The following is a 22,785-nucleotide window of genomic DNA, read 5'->3' as shown; positions in this document are numbered from 1 at the left end:
GGGCCGGTGTCTGTGGGAGTTTGCACATTCTCCCCGTCCTTGCGTGGGTTTTCTCCGGGTGCTCCGGTTTCCTCCCACACCCCAAAGATGTGCTGTTAGGCTGATTGGCAGTAATAAATTCTCCCTAAGTTAGTTTCCCTCAATGTGGATGGCCATAAAAACAATAGATAAGGTTCATGGGTAGAGAGGTGGACTGGGAGTATTAAAATGGCGGCGCGGGCCCGTTGGGCCGAAGGGCCTGTTTCCGGGGCTGTTTTTGTTCTTTGTTCTTCAAATAAGGGCTGCTTAAGCGTTCTGAGCGATGGTGGTATAGTGGTGAGCATAGCTGCCTTCCAAGCAGTTGACCCGGGTTTGATTCCCGGCCATCGCATTGATAATTTATTTACAACTTTATCCACTTCCTCCTGTGTTTTCAACCGAGTGGACAAATCCAGGGCGAGCGCAACATTTTACGATAATGAAATACAATAGAGATTTGTCTTTTTCTTTTTATTCGGAACTAATTTGTTTGTAATGAAAAATTACTGAGATACAAAAACAAGTCTCTGACCCAGTAAGTGAGTTCTCCGTCAGAGACAAAGATACAAAAGTAGAGGAATAATTTTCAGCTCACACACTGAGCTTTGTACAATAACGGTGCCTGATGAAGTTAGTATGAACGCTACTGAGGTGATTATATTAGTTTGGGAACTTGTGGAGCTGCGATGGCCGAGTGGTTAAGGTGTTGGATTAGAAATCCAATGGGGTTTCCCCGCGCAGGTTCGAGTCCTGCTCGCAGCGATTATCACTGAAAGTGTTTGCTTCCGGCGGCTCCAGAGCCGGAACTCCTTCTGGTATTTTGGTGCCAAGTATGTGGATCACCATCATGCTTTCAGCTCCCTGGCTCCGGGCCGAGTGCAGGAAGGTGAGCTTGAAGAGGACACCTGGGTGCCCTCGGGCTGGCATGGACAAGATAAGCCGAATGATTCAGTGCTGTTCCCTTTCTCTGGTTCCATGAGGGAAATCAGAATGTGAGCTGATTGAAAAACAACAGCATCAGGAGCACAAGGACAAAACAAGGTCTCATTTCAGAGGAAGGTTCTTATGGAATGACACACAGAACATAAGAAATAAATTACATCAGAATACACTGAATGATCATTTCAAAATGCTGCTTGGATGATATGACATCGTGTTCATTCAAACACATTGCTGCAAGCTGGTCATTATTGGGCGTTAGGAACTCCTGGTTATAGCAGATTGGGAATGGAAGGAGCAGCTTCACATCTGCACATTGACAGGTCAAACTGTGTCTCAGATTGACAGCTCCCAGGACAGGTTTTCCTCTCCTCTCGCTCTGTGCTGTGGATTCTCGGGGATGAGTTGGAGTTTCCCAGCTCAGTAACTGTGAAAGCCTCTGAGGCCGGCGATGCTCACAGTGTCTGTTCCCCAGATTCAGGGGGCTGCAGCCAATCAGAGCTGTGCCTGGGTTAACCCAGAGCTGGTTCAAATGGTGATATTGTTCACAAGCTGAATTCTATTTGATCAGATGTAGATACAGATTGTGTGCACTCAGTCACTCAACAACAAGATCCCGCCTTCATATAGAGTTGATGAGAGGGGATGGAGGGATAGAGTGAGTTGGAGCAGTGAGACACAGACCGCCAGACAATGCCTCAGTGACAGAAATCCTTGTAAATTCCGGCTTTATCCAAAGAGATTCTCTTGGAGAAACAGAAGCTGCAGTCTCAGTTCTCATAAGAACATAAGAACTAGGAGCAGGAATAGGGTCCCCCTTCAAAACCATCATGGCTGATCTTTTTGTGGTCTCAGTTCCATTTACCCACCCGCTCACCCTTAATTCCGTTTTTGTTCAAAAATTTATCTATTCTTGCCTTAAAAACATTCAGTGAGGTAACCTCAACTGCTTCACTGGATACAGAATTCCTCAGATTCACAACCCTTTGTGTCAAAAAGTTCCTCCTCAGCTCAGTCCCAAATCCGCTTCCCCTTATTTTGAGGCTACCCTGCACCACCTCCCCCCTCCTCCACCGGCCCCACCCGCCCAGTTCTAGTTTCACCCGCCAATGGAAACAACTTCCCTGCTTCTATCTTATCTATTCCCTTCATAATTTTATATGGTTCGATAAGATTTCCCCTCATTCTTCTGAACTCCAATGAGTATACCTCCAGTCTATTCAGTTTCTCCTCATACGCCAACACTCTCATCTATGGAATCAACCTAGTGAGTCTCCTCTGCACTCCCTCCAGTGCAAGTATATCCTTTCTCAAGTACACGTTACCCCACAGCACCTGCAAACCAACTCCTTGAGATTCCTGCACAAGGACACCCAGGTCCCTTTGCAGAGCAGCATGCTGCAATGTTTTCCTATTTAAATAATAGTCCATTTTGCTGTTATTCCTACCAAAATGCATGATATCAGATTTACCAACATCGTACTCCATCTGCCAGACCCTTGCCCACTCACTTAGATTATCTATATCTCTTTGCAGACTTTCAGCATCCTCTGCACACTTTGCTCTTCCATCCATCTTAGTGTCATCTGTGAATTTTGACATATTCACAGTACTCCGACTCATATTGTAGCAGAGACACATTATTAATCCCACACTCAGAAACAATGCTGCATTTTGACAGAAGAGATGGGGAGAGGCAAGAAAAAAAATGGTCCAGTTCTAAACAGTGTGCAAGCTCAGAGGGGCCTGAGGTTCAGAGAGATCTTTGAGAGTGAGATGACATTTTGAACATGTCGTTCGGAAAGCGGATTGGATCCTTGGCTTCATAAGTGGAGGCGATGTTTCTGCATAGAATCTCTGCATTGGAAAAGGAAGCCATTTGGCCCATCGAGTCTGCAATAACTTTCTGAAAGAACGTCTTTGGTACAATTTTACCTGGCTAATCCCCAGAACCTATACATCCTGGGACACTGAGGGACAATTTAACATGGCCAATGCACCTAACCAGCATGCGATTGGAATGTGGGAGGAAACTGGAGCACCCAGAGGAAACACATGTAGGCACAAGGAGAACGGGCAAACTCCACACACCCAAGGCCCGAATCAAACACGGGCACCAGTGCTAACCACTGTGCCGCTTTGCCACCCTATTTGATAAAAATATGCTTCATTGTTTTATATTTTGTTTTGCCTTAATTGCTCGTGGCTGGATTCAGGGACAGATATTGAGGATTTGAGGTAAGATGTGGAGGCACGCGATCGCTGACAGACATTCCGACTGAAATCTTGTATTTAAAGAAACCGTTATCTTGAAATCTAACTTTGGGACTCAGCAGGGGAATTGGGTGTGTTCTTTGATTGAAAAATCGTTTCATTTTATACAAGAGAGACTCGGAGATCTCATGATCAGAACAGACACACAAACACAGTTGGATTAGTCTGACCCGCCCGCTCCTTTCATACACTCTCTCTTCCACAATATTCACATCTACACATTCACAGGACAAAACTTTCACCAAATGGAAGGTCCCAGGACGGAATTTCTCCTCCTTCCGGCCTTTGCTCCGGATTCCAGGGGGTTAGTTAGAGTTTTTCACCTCAGTAACTGTTAAACACTCTGAGGGCCGATCTCCGCAGATTGTCTTTCAATTCATTCATGGAATGTGGGTGTCTCTGTCTGGGTCAGCATTTATTACCCATCCCTAATTACCCTTGGGAAGGTGGGGGTGAGCTGCCTTTTTGAACTGCTGAAGTATATGTGATGTAGGATCACACCTGTTAACCAGATTCTGTGGCAATTGGACAGTGAGCCACAGATGCTGCATCCAGGTGCTGTTGGTCAGATTCCGTGGCAAGACCCAATCATGTCTGTCCACCACCGCATCCCACCCCCCCCGCTTCCCCCCAACCGCCCTCCAATTATTATAGTGATTGCAAATATCATTGTGTTTCTTTAGGGTCAGTATACAAGGTATTTGTTCTCAGAATCTCTAAATTCTCCAAAACCAACATGCTTAGCAAATCAAAAACATAAAGGAACTTGGGAGCCCTTGTTCAAGATTCTCTTAAGGTTAACGAGCAGATTCAGTCGGCAGTTAGGAAGGCAAATACAATGTTCGCATTCATGTCGAGAGGGCTCGAATACAAGAGCGGGGATGTACTTCTGAGGCTGGATAAGGGTCTGGTCAGACCCCACCTGCAGTTTGTTTGAAGTTTTTGGCCACATATCTAAGGAAGGATCTGCTGGCATTGAAAAGGATGCAGAGGAGGTTCACGAGAATGATCCCTGGAATAAAGAAACTGTCGTATGAGGAACGGTTGAGGACTCTGTGTCTGCACTAGTTGGAGTTTAGAAGCATGGGGAGGGGGGTGGGTTGGAGTGGGGGATCTTATTGAAACGTACAGGATACTGCGAGGCCTGGATAGAGTAGACACGGAGAGGATGTTTCCACTAGTAGGAGATATCAGAATTAGAGAGGGCACAACCTCAGGCTAAAGGGACGATACTTTCAAACAGGGATGAGGAGGAATTTTTTCAGCCAGAGAGTTGTTCATCTGTGGAACTGTTTGCCACTGAAGGCTGTGGAGGCAAGGTCACTGAGTGTCATTAAGACAGAGACAGATCAGTTTTTGATTAATAAAGAGATCAGGGTTAATGAGAAAAGGAGAATGGGGATGAGAAAACTATCAGCATGATTGAATGGCGGAGCAGTCTCAATGGACCGAGTGGGATAATTCTGATCCTGCGTCTTATGGTCTTATGGTGATTCACTCAACTTTTCCAAATCACTCTGTCGGATATGGTGTAAGGTGGCACTGAGAGAATGGGATGGAGAGAGAATGCGGTGACTGCAGTCTGACTCTGATTCTTCAAACCAGTTAGTGCCCCCTTGTAGAAAGTGAATGTGTCTGAGAACAGGAGAAAAGCAGGTCGTGAGACAGGGATTTATTTTCCATAAAAAATAAAACAAACTTCGAACCAGTCAGTGTCTGTCTGAGAACTGGAGGGGAGGGGAGGGGGTCTGCTCAAATAAAATTCACATCAATATTCTCATCATCCATGTGTGTCTGACGGAAAATGTAGTTTAAAGTGGAAACGTTGTTGAGATTTTTTTAAAGCCCTGGAAACTAATCAATGATTTCTCAGTCAGAAACAGTGGTAAAGAGGAAGCTGAACCTTTCCAGACAAGCCAAGTTCAGTTTACAAACTGCGTTATGGACACATCTCGTGTCTGATGAAATCAGCAACTCAGTTAGTTCCGTAATTATAACGAATGAAAATAACGACTCTTTAAACCAAGCGAGTGTTGGTGATATCGCGGTGAGCAGGGCTGCCTTTCAAGCAGCTGGCACGGGTTCAATTTCTGGCGTCGCAATGGGAATTTATTTAGAAACTTATCCTCTTGTGTCTCCAAACAAATGGACATAAATTTCAAACGCAACATTTGATGGGGATGAAATAAAAATAAATCTTTTATTTTTTTCTCTAAATTTCGGAATCTATTTGCTTTTAATGAACATTTTTTCGAAACATAGAAACAAGCCTCTGAACTAATAAATGAGTTCTCATTCAGAGAGAAACATACAAAATAAAAGATGAACAAATTCAGCTCGCACACTGCTCTCTGCATCATTGCTGTGTCTGATAAAGTTAGTAGAAATGTTACTGAGCAGGGTTAAATAAGTAGGTGCGATGGCCGAGTGGTTAAGGCGTTGGACTCGAAATCCAATGGGGTTTCCCCGCGCAGGTTCGAACCCTGCTCGCAGCGATTCTGGTATAAAATGTTTAAAAGTCACAATTTGTCTAGAGGGGCAGCCGCTGAAATAAAATGTAACTTTCGGTGTTTCTCTTTTCAAGAAGTGGATTTGTTCTGTGGGCCGGGATGTACTCAGCTGGCGAACTGGGCTGAGTGTGCTGGAAATTCCATGAGAGAGATCATGACGAGAGAAGAAAGAGAAATAAAGCAGCATCAGGGGAACAAGGACAAAACGAGGTCTCATATCAGAGGAAGATTCTTATGTAATTACTCACAGAACATAATGATCATATTTCACCAGAATACAGTGAATGAATGAGAACTTCAAAATGCTGTTTAGATGATATGAAATTGTGTTCATTCAAACACATTGCAAAAGCTGCTCATTACTGGGCGTAAGACATTCCTGGTTATAACAGCTTGAGAAAGGAGGTTTCAGGTGGGAAAATAGGGAGGGATAATCGTTTTGGGAAACGAGATTTATTTGTAATCATAAGGAAGCAGGAAAAATTCCTGTTTAGAACCGCGTTAACATTCTTGTTGCTTTGAAGTAGGAGTGGGGACGGGATCCAGTTGTTGTGATCCATATTGTGATAAACAACCTTATCTCTGTGAAATCGATTCTAAACATGAAATGTTCACTGATTTCTCAAGATTATTTAGAGTCCTTTTTGAGTAACGGTGGAAGACCGGGTAAAAGGACCTGTTTGGGGTTCATCAGCAACGAGGAAATACATTAAAGAACAGGTCCTCAGGGGTTACAATCTCTGGATTATTACCCGAGCCACATACAAATTGGCATTGGGGTGACTGACATCATGTAAAGTTCACTAGACTGAAGTCTGGAGCTGGGAGTGAAGTTACGAGGAGTGATTAGAAAAATGAGGGCCTTTTTCTCTGGGGTTTAATTACATTTTTCAGGATGTGATGGTGGGGGTAAAGAGAGCCGAATGATTTCTGCTGGTGGAGGCTGGGTGAACCCTGAGACCTGGTTTCGGGGGAGGATGGGTAGAGAGAAAGAGGGACAGAGTTTAACTCCCAGGAGAGAAGCTGAGTAACACTTGAGGCCCCTCCAAGTTTTGGAATCTTGCCCTCACCCAAAAGGGAATCAGTGAATTGTTAACCCGGGATCGATATCTTCTTGTTAACAGTGGTTATTAAGGGTGACGGGGTAAAGGGGTGAAGGTGGAGATTGGAAACAAAGCCGCCTTCACCTTCCCGAATAACAGAGCAGGCTCGAGGGACTGAATGGACTCGTCCTACTCCCACGCCCTGTGAGCAGATATCTCAGAGCATTTTAGTGATTGCAGAAGGTTACAGAGATAGGGAGGGTTGTAGTGGCTGGTGGTGGTAGGAGAGGGAAAATAGTTGTAATTGCTGGAGGAGGTTACAGGGAGAGGGAGGGGTGTAGGAGCTGGAGATAATTATAGAGATAAGTAGGGTTGTAGTGAGTGGAAGGCTTTACAGAGATAGGGAGGTCCGTAGATGCTGGAGGAGGCTACTGACCTATATCTGGGTGGACAGGTTTCAATCTCAAAATTTGCCAAAGGTGCAAAACTTGAAAATATTCTGAACTTTAATAAGAAGGATATTGATAATCTTCAAGAAGATGTAGACAGGCGGGTGGAATGGACAGGCACGTGACAGATACAACTTAATTAACGTAAGGAAGTGTGAAGTGAGACATTTTGGTCCGAAGATCAAGGAGAGACGATATAAAATAAAGCGTACACCTTTACCCTTCCTAATCCCCATTGCACCTTTACTACGCTGAGATGCCACAGTCTCTTCACCCATCTCAGAACGCATGAACATCCAGCCTGAAGTCTGCATTTCGCCGTCTACTTGTACAGTGATCATAAAACATTTGGCACTCCAACTTTCCTTGGCATCTTCTGAAACGATTCCCTGCTCCGTCTGACAACTCAGTCAATGTCGCATCTTCACTTAGTGCCCTGCCCACGGTAGGATTATCCTTCCCGGTCCCCATAGTGTTTCACCTTGCTCAGTTGTATTGCCCAGATTGCATCGTTCCAACTTTTCGATTCTCCATTAATAAAAAATGAATAACGGGACTTTCTGTAGCAGAGTGGCGCAGCGGAAGCGTGCTGGGCCCATAACCCAGAGGTCGATGGATCGAAACCATTCTCTGCTATTTTGCTTTTAGCAACAGAAAAAGGATTCCATGGCGGCTCCTTCAAAATGATTTGTCATTTCCGTCCAGGGTGCAGTAATTTTCTTCCGCTTCTCGTTACTAGTTAACATTTGAATGCGTAACAGATCGCTGAAATGCCATTTACTCACAAACAGACACAAGCTGTAAATGTTGCAAAGATGCACAAGCCGAGATATTTTTCCCTTGGAGCATAACTATAAGGTTCATGGTGGGAGATATGGGAGGGATGTCCGAGGTAGATTCTTCACTCAGAGAGTGGTTGGGGTGTGGAATACACTGCTGCTGTGATAGTGGAGTCGGACACTTTAGGAACTTTCAAGCGGTTATTGGATAGGCACATGGAGCACTCCAGAATGATAGGGAGTGGGGTAGCTTGATCTTGGGTTTGAACATAACTCGGCACAACATTGAGAGCCGAAGGGCCTGTACTGTTCTATGTTCGATGTTCAAGAATCATCCCTTGAATAAACACTGCCACCTTTCAATGTTTAGCGGGTGAGTTTCATGAAGAGCTGAGTGTGATTCCCGCCTTTCTGCTTCTGTACAAATTTAGTCAAAGGAAAATTATACAAATATATCTTCAATTCTCCTTGTCTTTCACAAAGAACTGAGCGTGTGTTGGACACAGTTTCAACAGTAGCTTTAAAAAGATAGAGAATGGATTTACAAATTTAAAATCCAAGGGTGACATCAATGCCTGAAGTGGATTTCAGGCTGTGGCGACTGGAATAACAACGCACATTCTCAATTTGAATTGTTCAAAATCATAGAATGGAGCATCCATTGTGGATGAAAGGAAACTTTAAACTGTGCCGCTGTGCTGTGCTTCAGGAGCTGGTTTTACACAAATCTCCGTTAATGAGATGTTGCCTCACCTGCTGAGCATTTCCAGCATTTTTTGTTTTTTTTTGTCAGATTTCCAGCTTCCAGCTTTGTGTTGTGTTCTGTGCAGGTGTTTAACTGGAACAGGGAACAGGTTCTGATCAGCCCCGTGACAGATAGAGTAGAAAGTATCTCCCAACTATCAGGCCTGCGAGACGAGACTTCAAGCTGTACAGGGGAGTGAGGAAGAGAGAGAGGGAGCATCATTCTGTGAGGGACAGATTTCCCGTACAGAGGGGAAAAGGTCTGTATTTCCACAACTGTTTTAACAGACTTCAGGTTTCCCAACATGACTTGCAATCAATGAAATCCCTCTTAACAGTTTTAACTCGGAGATTATTGAATTTATCAATAGTTTCCACATTGTCAAAAATCCATCTAAGGACAAGTAAAGTAAAATTTCAGCCTGTGTCTCTGTGTCGCGTTGGACTTCCAAATGATGGTAATTCAGTCACTTAAAGGTTGTGAGTTTGAGTCCCACCACAATCGGATTATGGATCAGGTTAGTAACAAACCAGTTGCTGCTTCATTGATGTGATTCACCTTCGGCACCGACATTTCCTGCTCTGCCATCTCTCCATGCTGTTTCTGTTAACCCGGCTCCCAGGGAAACCACTGACTCGAGAATAAATCGCAAACCTTTCTTAAAGTTTGACACAACGTTCGCTGGTTGGGTGAGAAATTGTAACATCTTTTTCAATTAGATATTTCATTTATTTTGGAAGATAAATAAGATTAAGGAACGCAGACACGCAACAACAACTTATAAATAACTACAATCAATAAATAAATACCAGTGTCCTACAACCTGGCAGTGTCTCCTTTTTCACAAATACCACCAGATCTGGAACGTATTTCCAGCATTCCGCTGAACGCCCCCACAACAGCAACAGGATCTGTGGCTTAGTTGGTTGAAGCACCTCCCTATTAAGTAGGAGATCCTGGGTTCAAATCCCAGCCAAGTCTTGACTATTTTTCAATGTTATTCTGATGTTTCTGCTGCGCTTGTTCTTCTGGGTCCCAATGGGTGTGGGTTTGGAAGGTGCTGCCAAAGAAGCTTCACTAAGTTGCTGCAGTGCATCGTGTAGATGGTGCACATTGTGTGTCGGTAGTGGAGGGAGTGAGTTTTTATACATGGGAAGCGAATGAAGCGGGATGCCCTGTCCTGGATGATGCCAAATTTCTGTCGTTCTGTTCAAGTTGTATTCACCCAGACAAATGATCTCAGGAAACAAGGTGATTCGATTTCCTCCCACATTCAAAAGATGAACAGGTTGAATGGATTTGGCCATGTTAGTTTGTCCCTTCGTCCCCAAGGTATTTGTATCAGTAGATGCGCGGAGTGGGTGTGTGGCACTGCGGGGATAGATCCTATGTGCAATTCTCTGTCGGAGGGTCGGTGGACGGTCGGTACAGGCTCGAAGGGCAGAATGGTCTCCTTCAGCACTGTCGGGATTGTGTGTTTCTCAGGCCATTTGACTGTGTTCGGAATGCCCTGAGAAAATAATGGAAATCTGTGTTGGTAGAACATTGAGTATATTTAGATGATTTTTTTTACTGCAAGATGATGAAAATACCTGGATCATCTCAACAAATAGTCGAGATATTTGTGGGGAGCCTCGAAATTTTAACAACGTTGGAGATTATCCACTGTGAAGGGAAAGGCAAAACTGACAAGCAAAATGGATTTTGTGACTGGCACAATTGCAAACATCATTGGGAAAAAAAACCAAGGCTCCGCTGGGATTTGAACCCAGGATCTCCTGCTTACTAGGCAGGCGCTTTAACCAACTAAGCCACAGAGCCTGGCACTTCTGTCGGTGGGATCAGCGGAATGCCGGAAATATGTTCCAGATCTGGTGGTATTTGTGAAAAGCCGAGAAACTGCCAGAATTGGAAGGTACCTGTGAACTATCCGACTAAATATTGAACGGTTTAACGTGAGCTGGGTCCACTTACTGATTTCAGACACACATTTGGTGTAAAATTAGAGATGTGATTCACACACACAGTTTTCTGCTCTGAAGGCAGCTGTGCTCCTTCTGTCGCACGAAGTGATTTAAAAAAGAAAATACTTTATTCATACGGGGTATGTGTGTCATTGGCCCGGGAAGCATTTATTGTCCAAATTAATTGTCTTTGAGTAATTGGCGATGAATTCATTCTGGAGACACTGCAGTCCATGTGGTGTATGTACACATAGGCTGCTGTTAGGGAGGGAGTTCCGGGATTGTGAGCCAGCCATGGGAACGGTGATATGTTTCCAAGTCCGGATGATGTGTGTCTCGGAGTGGAACTTACAGGTGGTCATTGTTCCTCTGCATCTGCTGCCCTTGTGCTGAGAGATTTCCTGGGTTTGGATGGTTCCTCGCGAAGGGGAAAAAAAAACAGTTTCTGAAGTGGGATTTGAGCCCAGGCCCCGAAAGAAGACTGCGACCTGAACACAGCATCTTAAACAGATCGGTTATCCTGACTACATCCGCCAAAGTCCAAAATCTGTGCCCAAATCGAATTGAATTCCATTTTTGTGGCATTTACATTTCAAACTCGATACGTTTTTTATTCCATTTTTGAACCCCAGCCAGAGGCCTGTATCTGAGTCCCATCCTTCCCCAAGCCGCCGGGGGGTGAGGAGCTTCTCATTGCTGCATTGCTCTGTTTGCTCAAATCAACAAAGACCCAATTCCCGCCCTTCCTGTTCCTTACAGGAAGGTGTTGAGAGTGTCAGATCTGAGCAATGTGAAGTATCCAATTGGAGAGTTACATCCTGGCGACAGGAATATCTCTCCACAGCTGCTTTCGGGGCTGCTGAATATTTCCAGCATTTCCTCTTTCTGATTTTGTGTCTTCATTACAGGAGTTCATTTACTGACAACACAAAACTTGTCTCTCGGGCCAAGCTCCAGACACAGCTTTTCTGTGATCTTCACACAGAAAAGTTCACTCTTCACTTTCCTACACACATGCTTTAAAATCGGCTGGTCTCACACTCAGCACCCTGCGGCATCGCCTTCAAACCTCACCCCACCCTTCAACCGCCCACCAGGGCCTCAGAGGTGCAAGTACTTCTTAGGAATTGACAAAAGCAAGAAGATTACAGTGTTTGTGAGGGCATATAAAAGGTTAATCCACACTCACAAAGAGACTGAGAATCTCTCTCCCCCCCTATTTGATCAACAGAAGATACAGATTGTCTGCACTCAGTCATTAACCAACAATATTCCCCCTTCCTATACAGTCACTGAGTCTGGGTGGAGGGATAGACACCGATAGAGTGAGTGAGGGCGGTGATACACAGACGGTCAGATAATATATCAGTTACAGAAATCCTTGTAAATTCCGGCTTTATCCGGAAAGATTCTCTTGGAGAAACAGAAGCTGCAGTCTCAGCTCTCACTGATATTGTAGCAGAGACATATTATTAATCCCACACTCAGGAACAGTGCTGCATTTTGACAAAAGAGATGGGGAGAGGCAATAGAAACTGAATGGTTCTGTTCTAAACCGTGCGCAGGCTCAGACTGACCAGAAGTTCAGAGAGATCTTTGAAGGAGAGAGGCCATTTTGACAGAGCCGTCAGGAAGGCGGATTGGAAGTTTGGCTTCATAAATTGAAGCATTGATTGTAAAAAATGGAAAGTTCTGCTCAATCTTTATAAAGCTTTAATATAGTACAGCTATTTTAGGATTGTACCCAGACCCGGTAATCACACTTTAGAAAGTGTGGGAGGGTCCTTACGAGGGTGAAGGTGAGATTTACTGCTTTGAATCGGTCGATGATGGATTTTAGCTCAAAGGTTTGACTGGATAATTCGGATTTTAACTCTTTACAGCTAACGGGATTGAGTGGTGATGTAAGAGACGTGTAAAATAAAATAACATATTGAACCAAGGTACACAGGGGGAAGTTGCTGCATTAGCTGCTGGCAGAAGTATTCAGGAACTGGCATTGAAGATTGAAGAGAGGATGTGTAGGAGGCAGAGGATCCCCACAGTGCGGAATGAGGCCGCACCGACCATTCTGCACCAACTCTCCGACAGAGAATCCCTCTCTGTAACCCCACCTAATTACCCTACTAATCCCCCTGACAATAAGGGGGAATTCAGCCTGGCCAATCCGCCTAATCTGCACTTCGTTAGAGGTGGGAGGAGACCGGAACACCCGAAGTAAACACACACACGGGGGGACCGTGCAAACTCCACACAGACAGACAGCCAAGAATGTTGGAAATGAACTTCAGTTTTCTGCCGGTTACAAACACTGGGGATTCCCCCTCAGTTTGTGGCATCTGGGAATCAGAGAAACATCCAAAAAGAGAACTGAGAATAAATATAACCTCGGTAGGTATTCACATGGTACTGACATTCGGATGGTGTATTCATGTGTCGACCGCGTGGCCTAATGGATAAGGCGTCTGACTTCGGTTACTGTGATAGTGAAGGTATCAGAAGATTGCAGGTTCGAGTCCTGTCGCGGTCGTTTTATGCAGAAATCTGGTCGAAGTTCCCAAAAAAACGAGATGTCCTTCTTCAGCTGAAAGCTCTGCATTTTCTTGCAAACATTGCAGGGCTCTTTCTCAGAATGTATTTCCTTGTTGTTTTGTTCATTCAATTTTTGAATCTCATTACTTTATCCTCCGCCCCAGAAATCAATCTTATCTTTGAGATCTTAATAAATTGTTGATGCTCCCGAATGGAGCAACAGGCTTTGATGCAATCTGTTCAATAGAATTCTGTGGAGGGAATTCTAATCTCCTCAGGAAGGGGTTTAATAATGAGCTGAATGAACTGTTTCTGTTTTCAGGGATGAAAGGTGATGTCACTGGGCTGGTAATCCGGAGACCCGCACTAGTATTTGGGAACACGGAGTAAATCCCTCTGCGGCAGCTGGTGGAATTTCAATTCATTGATGAAGTCAATCTGGAATTGAAAGCTAGTCTCAGTAATGGTGGCCTTGGAACCACTGTCAACTGGAGTAAAATATGATCTGGTTCATCGGTGCACATTAGATGAAGACGTTTGCCCTCCTTACCTGGTCTGGCTGACATCTGACACCAGACCCAGAGCAATGAGGGTGACTCTTAACTGCCCTCTGAAATGGCCGAACAAGGCACTTTCATTTGAAGGGCAATTAGAGGAGGGCAACAAATGCTGGTCCTGCAGGCGACCCCCACAGCCCATAAAAAAAGAACCATGAGGGAGAAAGAGAATGCTCTGCCGGTAACAAATGCTGACATTCGGTAGCGTGTTTTGTTGCTCGACCGCCTGGCCTAATGGCTAAGGCGTTTAATTGTTCCCATGATAAGTGGAGATAGTATCAGAAGATTGCAGGTTCGAGTCCTAGCATCTTTCTGCAGAAATCTGGTCGAAGTTCCAGAAAAACGAAATGGTCGAGTGACGGATGGAGAATCTGGAGCCTTTTCTCCAAAACAACGAGGCTGAGGGTAGCCTGATGTTGGGCTTTAAATTAATGAAAGATTTTGTCAAAAATCATTTCGACAAAATGGATCAGAGAAGGGGAGACAGGAAAGTACCTCACTCTCTCACACATGCCATTGATAGTTGATGGTTTTAGCACAATGATGTACATGTGACCAGTGTATCAGCGAATCCTCAGAGTGTGAGAGACAACCCATCAGTAATGTTTCCCCAACACCCTCCAGATTGAACGGAGGTAGCATTCATGCTGATGACTGGGAGGAGTTTGTTACAAATCGTTGAAGATGGCCAAAACCTGTCCCCCAATCGGCAGCAGGCTTTTATGAGGCAGAATGGAGGCAGAGAAGACAGTAACAGAGAAGAAAGCTCTGTGGGCTGAGAATGGGCCTGTTCACTCACATGAAGACCCATAGCAGAAACTCATGGCCCTGAATGGATGTCATCCTCGAATCGAGGGACCGACAACGATAACAAAAAACAAAGAACAAAGAACAACACAGCACAGGAAACGGGCCCTTCGGCCCTGCAAAAGCCCGCGCCGCCCATTTTAACCTCAGTGAGTGCATCATTCCAATCCTTCTTCTACCTACGACTTTTGTCTACATCTCCTGGACTCCACAATAAAGGGGTGCAAATTTTGGGAATGATATGCGCGCTAGATTAAGGGAGATCCAATTTAGGGACGATTTATTAACACCAATCAACCAAAAAGCACGTTTTTGGGGTGTGGGAGGAAACCGGAGCCCCCGGAGAAAACCCACGCAAACACGGGGATAATGTGCAAACTCCCACAGACATTGACCCAAGCCGCCCTGATAACTGTCCCTGGGCGGCGTGGAGTTTCGTGGCCGGTTAGCTCAGCTGGTTAGAGCGTGGTGCAAATAACGCCAAGGTCGCGGGTTCGATCCCCGTACCGACCAATTTGTTTTTTTTCCCCCTCAAACTGCTGCTTCACATCTCCAGGGACATTGGCTCGATTCCCGGCTGAGGTCAATGTCTGTGTGGAGTTTGCACATTCTCCTCGTATCTGCGTGGGTTTCCTCCGGGTACTCCGGTTTCCTCCCATAGTCCAAAGATGTGCCGGTCAATTGTGCACTCAGTCACTAAACAACATCCTGCCTTCATATCGAGTGGATCAGAGAGGGTAGAGGGATAGACAGAGATAGAGTGAGTCAGGACGGTGAGATACAGACGGTCAGATAATGTCTCAGTGATAAAAATCCTTATAAATTCCGGCTTTATCCAGAACTTTTCTCCTGGAGAACCAGAAGCTGCAGCCTTAGCTCTCACTGATATTGTAGCAGAGACACATTATTAATCCCACACTCAGGAACAGTGCTGCATTCTGAGAGCAAAGATGGGGAGAGGCAATAGAAACAGAATGGTCCAGTTCTAAACAGTGTGCAGGCTCAGAGGGAACTGAGGTTCAGAGAGATATTTGAAGGTGAGGGGAAATTTTAAAAGAGTCGTTAGGAAAACGGACGGGATTCTTGGTTTCATAAATGGAGACACTGTGTATGCAGAGAATCCCTGCATTGCAGAAGGAAACCAGTCAGCCCAAGGAGTCTGAACAGATTCTCTGAAAGGACATATTTCGCGCAATTTTACCATGGCTAATCCCCCAAACCTCCACATCCTGGGAACCTAAGGACCAATTTAGCATGGCCAATGCACCTAGACAGTCTTTGGAGTGAGGGAGGAAACTGGAGCACCCAGAGGAAACCCACGCAGACACGAGGAGGACGTGCAAACTCCATGCAGTCACCCAAGGCCCGAATCAAACATGCACAGCAGTGCGAATTACTGTACCACTTTACCGCGCTCTTTAATATATCAAATCAGAGAAGATATGCTTCATTTCTATATTTTATCTTGCATTAATTACTAGTAGCGGATTCAGTGACATAAAGTGAGGATTGGAGGTAAGATATGCAGACACGGGGTAGCTGACATGTTCTCTAACTTCCAACTCAAATCTTGAATTTAATGAAACAGTGCCTTGAAATCTAACTTTGGGGCTCAGCAGGGGGATTATTGGGAACTTTGTGATTGGAAAATCGTTTTATTTTACACGAGAGAGACTCGGAGATCTCACAGACACCAAACGCAGTTGGATAAGTTTGACTCGGCATGGTAACACAATGGTTAGCATTGCTGCTTCACAGCTCCAGAGACCTGGATTCGATTCGGGGCTTGGGTCACTGCCTGTGTGGCGTTTGCATGTTCTCCCAATGTTTGCATGGGTTTTCTCCCACAGTCCAAAGAACATCCTTCCTCAGATAAGAAGACAAAACTGCAGCTGTGGCCTCACCAAGACCCTGTATAATTGCATCAAGACATCCCTGCTCCTGTACTCGAAGCCTCTCGCTATGAAGGCCACCATGCCATTTGCATTTTTTACTGCCTGCTACAGCGGCATGTTTCCCTTCAGTGACTGGTGCATGAGGACACTCTGTTCTGGTTGCACATTCTCTTCTCCTAATTTATGACCAAACAGAACATTATCTGTCTTCCCGTGTTTGCTAACAAATTGGACCACTTCACATTTATTCAAAATATACTGCATCTGCCAATCATTGACCCATTCGCTCAACTTGGCCAAATCAGGCTGCAGGATATGGTGTAAGGTGACTCTGAGATAAAGGGATGGAGAGAGAAACGAGGTGACTGCAGTCTGACTCTGACTCTTCAAACCAGTTATTGCGCCCTTGTTGAAAGTGAATGTGCCTGAGAACAGGAGAAAAGCAGATCATGGGCCAGGGATTTATTTTCTGTAAAAAGTAAAATAAACTTGTAACCAGTCAGTGTCTGGCTGAGAACTGGCGAGGGGAGGGGGAGGGGAGGGGGGAGGGGAGGGGAGGGGGTGGTTGGGGGGAGGGGAGGGGCGTGGAGGAGGGGAAGGGGAGGGGAGGGGAGGGGAGGGGGCCTGCTTAAAGAACATTCACATAAATATTTTCATGATCCATCTGTGTCTAATGGAAAATCGAGTTTGAAATTGTTGTCAGTGGAAAATTTGTTTAAATGAAAAAAAGGGCCTGAAAACGAATCAATGAATTCTCAGTCAGAAACAATAGTATAATGAAATACAATTGAGGGTTTTCTTTTTTTTAATTCGGAACTAATTCGTTTCTCATGAAAAATTACTGAGATACAAAAACATGTCTTTGACCTAGTAAATGACTTCTCCGTCAGAGACAAAGATACAAAAGTAGAGGAACAAATTTCAGCTCACACACTGAGCTTTGGACAATAACGGTGCCTGATGAAGTTAGTGTGAACGCTACTGAGGTGATTATATGAGGGGGAGGCGAACGGTGGTGCTGCGATGGCCGAGTGGTGAAGGTGTTGGATTAGAAATCCAATGGGGTTTCCTCGCTGCAGGTTCGAGTCCTGCTCGCAGCGACTATCGCTGAAAGCGTTTGCTTCCGGCAGCCCCAGAGCCGGACCATTTTCTGGTGCCAAGTATGTGGATCACCATCATGCTTTCAGCTCCATGGCTCGGGGCCGAGTGCAGGAAGGTGAGCTTGAAGAGGACACCTGGGTGCCCTCGGGCTGGCATGGACAAGATAAGCCGAATGATTCAGTGCTGTTCCCTTTCTCTGGTTCCATGAGGGAAATCAGAATGTGAGCAGATTGAAAAACAACAGCATCAGGAGCGCAAGACAAAAACAAGGTCTCATTTCAGAGAAAGTTTCTTATGGAATGACAGACAGAACATAAGAAATAAATTTCATCAGAATACACTGAATGATCATTTCAAAATGCTGCTTGGATGATATGACATCGTGTTCATTCAAACACATTGCTGCAAGCTGGTCATTATTGGGCGTTAGGAACTCCTGGTTATAGCAGATTGGGAATGGAAGGAGCAGCTTCACATCTGCACATTGACAGGTCAAACTGTGTCTCAGATTGACAGCTCCCAGGACAGGTTTTCCTCTCCTCTCGCTCTGTGCTGTGGATTCTCGGGGATGAGTTGGAGTTTCCCAGCTCAGTAACTGTGAAAGCCTCTGAGGCCGGCGATGCTCACAGTGTCTGTTCCCCAGATTCAGGGGGCTGCAGCCAATCAGAGCTGTGCCTGGGTTAACCCACAGCTGGTTCAAATGGTGATATTGTTCACAAGCTGAATTCTATTTGATCAGATGTAGATACAGATTGTGTGCACTCAGTCACTAAACAACAAGATCCCGCCTTCATATAGAGTTGATGAGAGGGGATGGAGGGATAGAGTGAGTTGGAGCAGTGAGACACAGACCGCCAGACATTGCCTCAGTGACAGAAATCCCTGTAAATTCCGGCTTTATCCAGAGAGATTCTCTTGGAGAAACAGAAGCTGCAGTCTCAGTTCTCAGAAAAAAACATCAGGTAAGGCGATAAAGGAGCAGCGCTCCGAAAGCTAGTGGTTTTGCTAACAAATATATCTGTTGGACTTTAACCTGGTGTTGTGAGACTTCTTATCACGAGGGCAGAATCAGTGGCGTTCAGATATCTCAGAGGATTGTTCGGCTGGAGATGACGAAAGGCAGGAAGAGCTGAGGACATGGAGGGATTTGGAAACACGGATAAGAATATTAAAACTGAGACATTGCTTAACCACGAACATAGAACATAGAACAATACAGCGTAGAACAGGCCCTTCGGCCCACGATGTTGTGCCGAGCAGTTACAAAACAATGACCCACTAACCTAAACCAATCCCTTCTCGTCCATAAACCTATCCACGGATCTCTTAAACGCCCCCAAACTAGGTGCATTTACAACTGCAGCAGGCAGGGCATTCCAATCCCTCACCACCCTCTGGGTAAAGAACCTACCCCTGACATCCGTCCTATAACTACCACCCCTTAATTTAAAGCCATGCCCCCTCCTGCTAGATTTCTCCATCAGAGGAAAAAGGCTATTACTATCCACCCTATCTAAACCTCTAATCATCTTATATGTTTCAATAAGATCCCCTCTTAGCCGCCTTCTTTCCAGCGAAAACAACCCCAAATCCCTCAGCCTCTCCTCATAGGACCTCCCCTCCATACCAGGCAACATCCTGGTAAACCTCCTCTGCACCCTCTCCAAAGCCTCCACATCCTTCCTGTAATGTGGGGACCAGAACTGCACACAGTACTCCAAGTGCGGCCGCACCAGAGTTGTGTACATTTGCAACATGACGCTGCGACTCCTAAATTCAATCCCCCTACCAATAAACGCCAAGACACCGTACGCCTTCTTAACAACCTTATCTACTTGACTCCAAACTTTCAGGGATCTATGTACACATACACCTAGATCCCTCTGCTCATCCACACTATTCAAAGTCCTCCCGTTAGCCCTATACTCGACACATCTGTTATTCCTACCAAAGTGAATTACCTCACACTTCTCCGCATTAAACTCCATCCGCCACCTCTCGGCCCAGCTCTGCAACCTGTCTAAGTCTTCCTGCAAACTATGACACCCTTCATCACTATCTACCACACCTCCGACTTTGGTGTCATCAGCAAACTTACTAATCCACCCAACTATACCCTCATCCAGATCATTAATAAAAATTACAAACAGCAGTGGCCCCAAAACAGATCCCTGAGGCACACCACTCGAAACCGAACTCCATGATGAATATTTACCATCAACCACCACCCTCTGTCTCCTATCCGCTAGCCAATTCCTGATCCAATTCCCTAGATCACCCCCAATCCCATACATCTGCATTTTCTGCAGAAGCCTACCATGGTGAACCTTATCAAACGCCTTACTAAAATCCATATACACCACGTCCACTGCCTTACCCCCATCCACCTCTTTGGTCACTTTCTCAAAAAACTCAATAAGGTTAGTAAGGCACGACCTACCCGCCACAAAACCATGCTGACTATCTCCAATCAATTCATTACACTCCAAATAACTATAAATCCTATCCCGAATAATTTTTTCCAAAACCTTGCCCACAACAGAAGTGAGACTCACCGGTCTATAATTCCCGGGGAAGTCTCTGTTCCCCTTCTTAAACAATGGGACAACATTCGCTAACCTCCAATCCTCCGGCACTACACCAGAGGCCAACGACGACCTGAAGATCAGAGCCAGAGGCTCCGCAATCACTTCTCTTGCCTCCCAGAGAATCCTTGGGTAAATCCCATCCGGATCAGGGGACTTATCTATTTTCAGGCCCTCCAGAATATCTAGCACATCCTCCTTATCAACTGCAACACTGTCAATTCTACTCCCCTGCAATCCAGTGTCCTCCTCAGCTATATCCATGTCCCCTTGCGTGAACACCGAAGAGAGATATTGGTTCAATGCCTCTCCAATCTCCTCCGGTTCCACACATAACTTCCCTCTGCTGTCCATAACTGGCCCTAATCTTGCCCTAACCAACCTTCTGTTCTTGCCATACCTATAGAACGCCTTAGGATTCTCCTTAATCCTATCAGCCAAAGTCTTCTCATGTCCTCTTTTAGCCCTTCTTAGCTCACTCTTCAACTCCCTCCTAGCCAATCTAAAGTTTTCTAGTGCACTACCCGAGCCCTCACGTCTCATCCGAACATAAGCCTCCTTTTTCCTCTTAACCAACGAAGAAACTTTTTTGGTGCACCACGGTTCCCTGGCCCTACGAATTCCTCCTTGCCTGACAGGGACATACCTATCACGGACTCGCAGTAGCTGCTCCTTGAAAAAAACTCCACATTTCAGACGTTCCCAGTCCCTGTAATCTCCTAGTCCAACCTATGCTTCCTAATTCTCTCCTAATAGCCTCATAATTACCCTTCCCCCAGCTAAAACCACTGGCCCGAGGTTCATTCCTATCCCTTTCCATCATTAAGGTGAACGTAACCGAATTGTGGTCACTATCACCAAAATGCACACCAACTTCCAAGTCTAGCACCTGGTCTGGCTCATTGCCCAGCACCAAATCCAATATAGCCTCACCTCTAGTTGGCCTATCTACATACTGAGTCAAGAAACCTTCCTGCACGCTTTGAACAAAAACTGACCCCTCTAACGAGCTAGAGCTATAACAATTGCAATCAATACTAGTAAAGTTAAAATCCCCCATAACAATTACCCTATTACTTTCACTCCTAACCAGGATCGTCTCCGCAATCCTTTGCTCAACCTCTCTAGAACTTTTAGGAGGTCTATAAAAGACTCCCAACAGGGTGACCTCTCCTCTCCTATTTCTAATCTCCGCCCATACTACCTCAACAGACAAGTCCTCATCAAACTTCCTCTCTGACACTGTGATACAATCCCTGACCAATAAAGCTACCCCTCCCCCCCTCCTACCTCCTTCTCTACTCCGACTAAAACATTTGAACCCCGGGACCTGCAGCAACCATTCCTGCCCCTGCTCTATCCATGTCTCTGAAATGGCCACAACATCGAAGTCCCAGGTACTGATCCACGAGTCAGTGTTTGTCACTGAGCACAGGGTTGCTACATTTATATATTTGGAGTAAATTCTGATTTAATGATGAGAAATCAATTAGCAGCTTCCTGGACACAGCAGCACAATAAATCGGATCAGAAGTGGATCACATGGTCCCTCAAGCCTGCTGCTCCATTCAGTAGGATTATATTGTAGATTCACAAACCACAGAATCTTTACAATGCAGTAACAACCCATTTGGTGTTATTGAAACAACATTCTATCTAATCCCGCTCCCCCGCCTCACAGCCCCGAGACCTGACTTTGGTTCTGACCTTTGCTGATTTTGCACATTCTCCCCCGTGGGTTTCCTCTGGGTGCTCTGGTTTGCTCCCTGGTTGAAAGATGTGCAGGTGAGGTGGATTGGCCATGTTAAATGTTGCTTTAGTTTCCAAAGATATGCACATTAGGCACTGAATCGCTGCAGTTTTGATACTTATCTTGAATATTTTTCCCTGGTTCTTGATGAACTCTTGACTGGAATATGACAACTTCTATCATTGAATCCCTACAGTGCAGAATGTGGCCATTCGGCCCATTGCGTGTGCACTGATTTTCTGACCTATCCACTCAACCTCACATATTTACCCTGTTAGTTCTCCTAATCTAAACATACTGGGGGACATTCGGGGAAATTTAGCATGGTAAGTCCATTTCCCCTATCAGTGGAGTGTGGGGGCAACCAGAGCACCCGGAGGAAAGCCAAGTGGGCACAGAGAAAATGTGGAAAATACACACAGTCACTGAAGGCCAGAATTGAACCCGGCCCTTTTACTTTTCATTGTGTCTCTATAATCTTCCTACCAGAATGAATCACTTCACAATTCTCAGCTTTGAATTTCAGCTGTAACTTGTCCACTCATTCCGTCAACTTGTCTCTGTCCTTTTTGCAGTTTTACACTATCCTCCTCAGAGTTCACAATGTTCCCAACTTTCACATCACTCACAAATTCTGAAATGGTGCCCTGCACACCATGACCTCGGTCACTAATATATCCTGGTGCATGTTCACAGTATCTACAGCTTGTGTGCAGATCAATGTGATTTACTGCAGTTTGAGGGTGAAAACAGAAAAGCGGAGCCAATGCAAATGTTTGTATATTCCACGGAAATGTTGCAGAATTGTTGTCAAGTCGTTTTGTTATCATCGTTAAC

At 45.3% G+C, this 22,785-nt stretch overlaps 8 non-coding genes across 8 annotated transcripts; 7 read left to right on the top strand and 1 right to left on the bottom strand.

Moving 5' to 3' along the window:
- Window positions 1–298: 298 nt before the first annotated feature.
- Window positions 299–370, top strand: trnag-ucc (transfer RNA glycine (anticodon UCC)). Its single transcript has one exon. It is a non-coding gene; the product is annotated as a tRNA-Gly (tRNA).
- Window positions 371–698: 328 nt separating this feature from the next.
- Window positions 699–780, top strand: trnas-aga (transfer RNA serine (anticodon AGA)). The gene has a single exon. It is a non-coding gene; the product is annotated as a tRNA-Ser (tRNA).
- Window positions 781–5,644: 4,864 nt separating this feature from the next.
- trnas-cga (transfer RNA serine (anticodon CGA)) lies at window positions 5,645–5,726 on the top strand. Its single transcript has one exon. It is a non-coding gene; the product is annotated as a tRNA-Ser (tRNA).
- Window positions 5,727–7,797: 2,071 nt separating this feature from the next.
- On the top strand, window positions 7,798–7,869 carry trnam-cau (transfer RNA methionine (anticodon CAU)). The gene has a single exon. It is a non-coding gene; the product is annotated as a tRNA-Met (tRNA).
- A 2,635-nt stretch (window positions 7,870–10,504) lies between these two features.
- trnat-agu (transfer RNA threonine (anticodon AGU)) lies at window positions 10,505–10,578 on the bottom strand. Its single transcript has one exon. It is a non-coding gene; the product is annotated as a tRNA-Thr (tRNA).
- Window positions 10,579–13,159: 2,581 nt separating this feature from the next.
- On the top strand, window positions 13,160–13,251 carry trnar-ucg (transfer RNA arginine (anticodon UCG)). The gene is given in 2 exon segments: window positions 13,160–13,196; window positions 13,216–13,251. It is a non-coding gene; the product is annotated as a tRNA-Arg (tRNA).
- Window positions 13,252–15,056: 1,805 nt separating this feature from the next.
- trnai-aau (transfer RNA isoleucine (anticodon AAU)) lies at window positions 15,057–15,130 on the top strand. Its single transcript has one exon. It is a non-coding gene; the product is annotated as a tRNA-Ile (tRNA).
- A 2,399-nt stretch (window positions 15,131–17,529) lies between these two features.
- On the top strand, window positions 17,530–17,612 carry trnas-aga (transfer RNA serine (anticodon AGA)). The gene has a single exon. It is a non-coding gene; the product is annotated as a tRNA-Ser (tRNA).
- Window positions 17,613–22,785: the final 5,173 nt, after the last annotated feature.

Source organism: Carcharhinus amblyrhynchos, unplaced genomic scaffold, assembly GCF_965287045.1.
Source record: "Carcharhinus amblyrhynchos unplaced genomic scaffold, sCarAmb.v2.hapA scaffold_42, whole genome shotgun sequence".
NCBI lineage: Eukaryota > Metazoa > Chordata > Chondrichthyes > Carcharhiniformes > Carcharhinidae > Carcharhinus > Carcharhinus amblyrhynchos.
The sequence above is the reverse complement of the archived record's forward strand: the minus strand, read 5'-3'. Positions and strand labels throughout refer to the sequence as shown.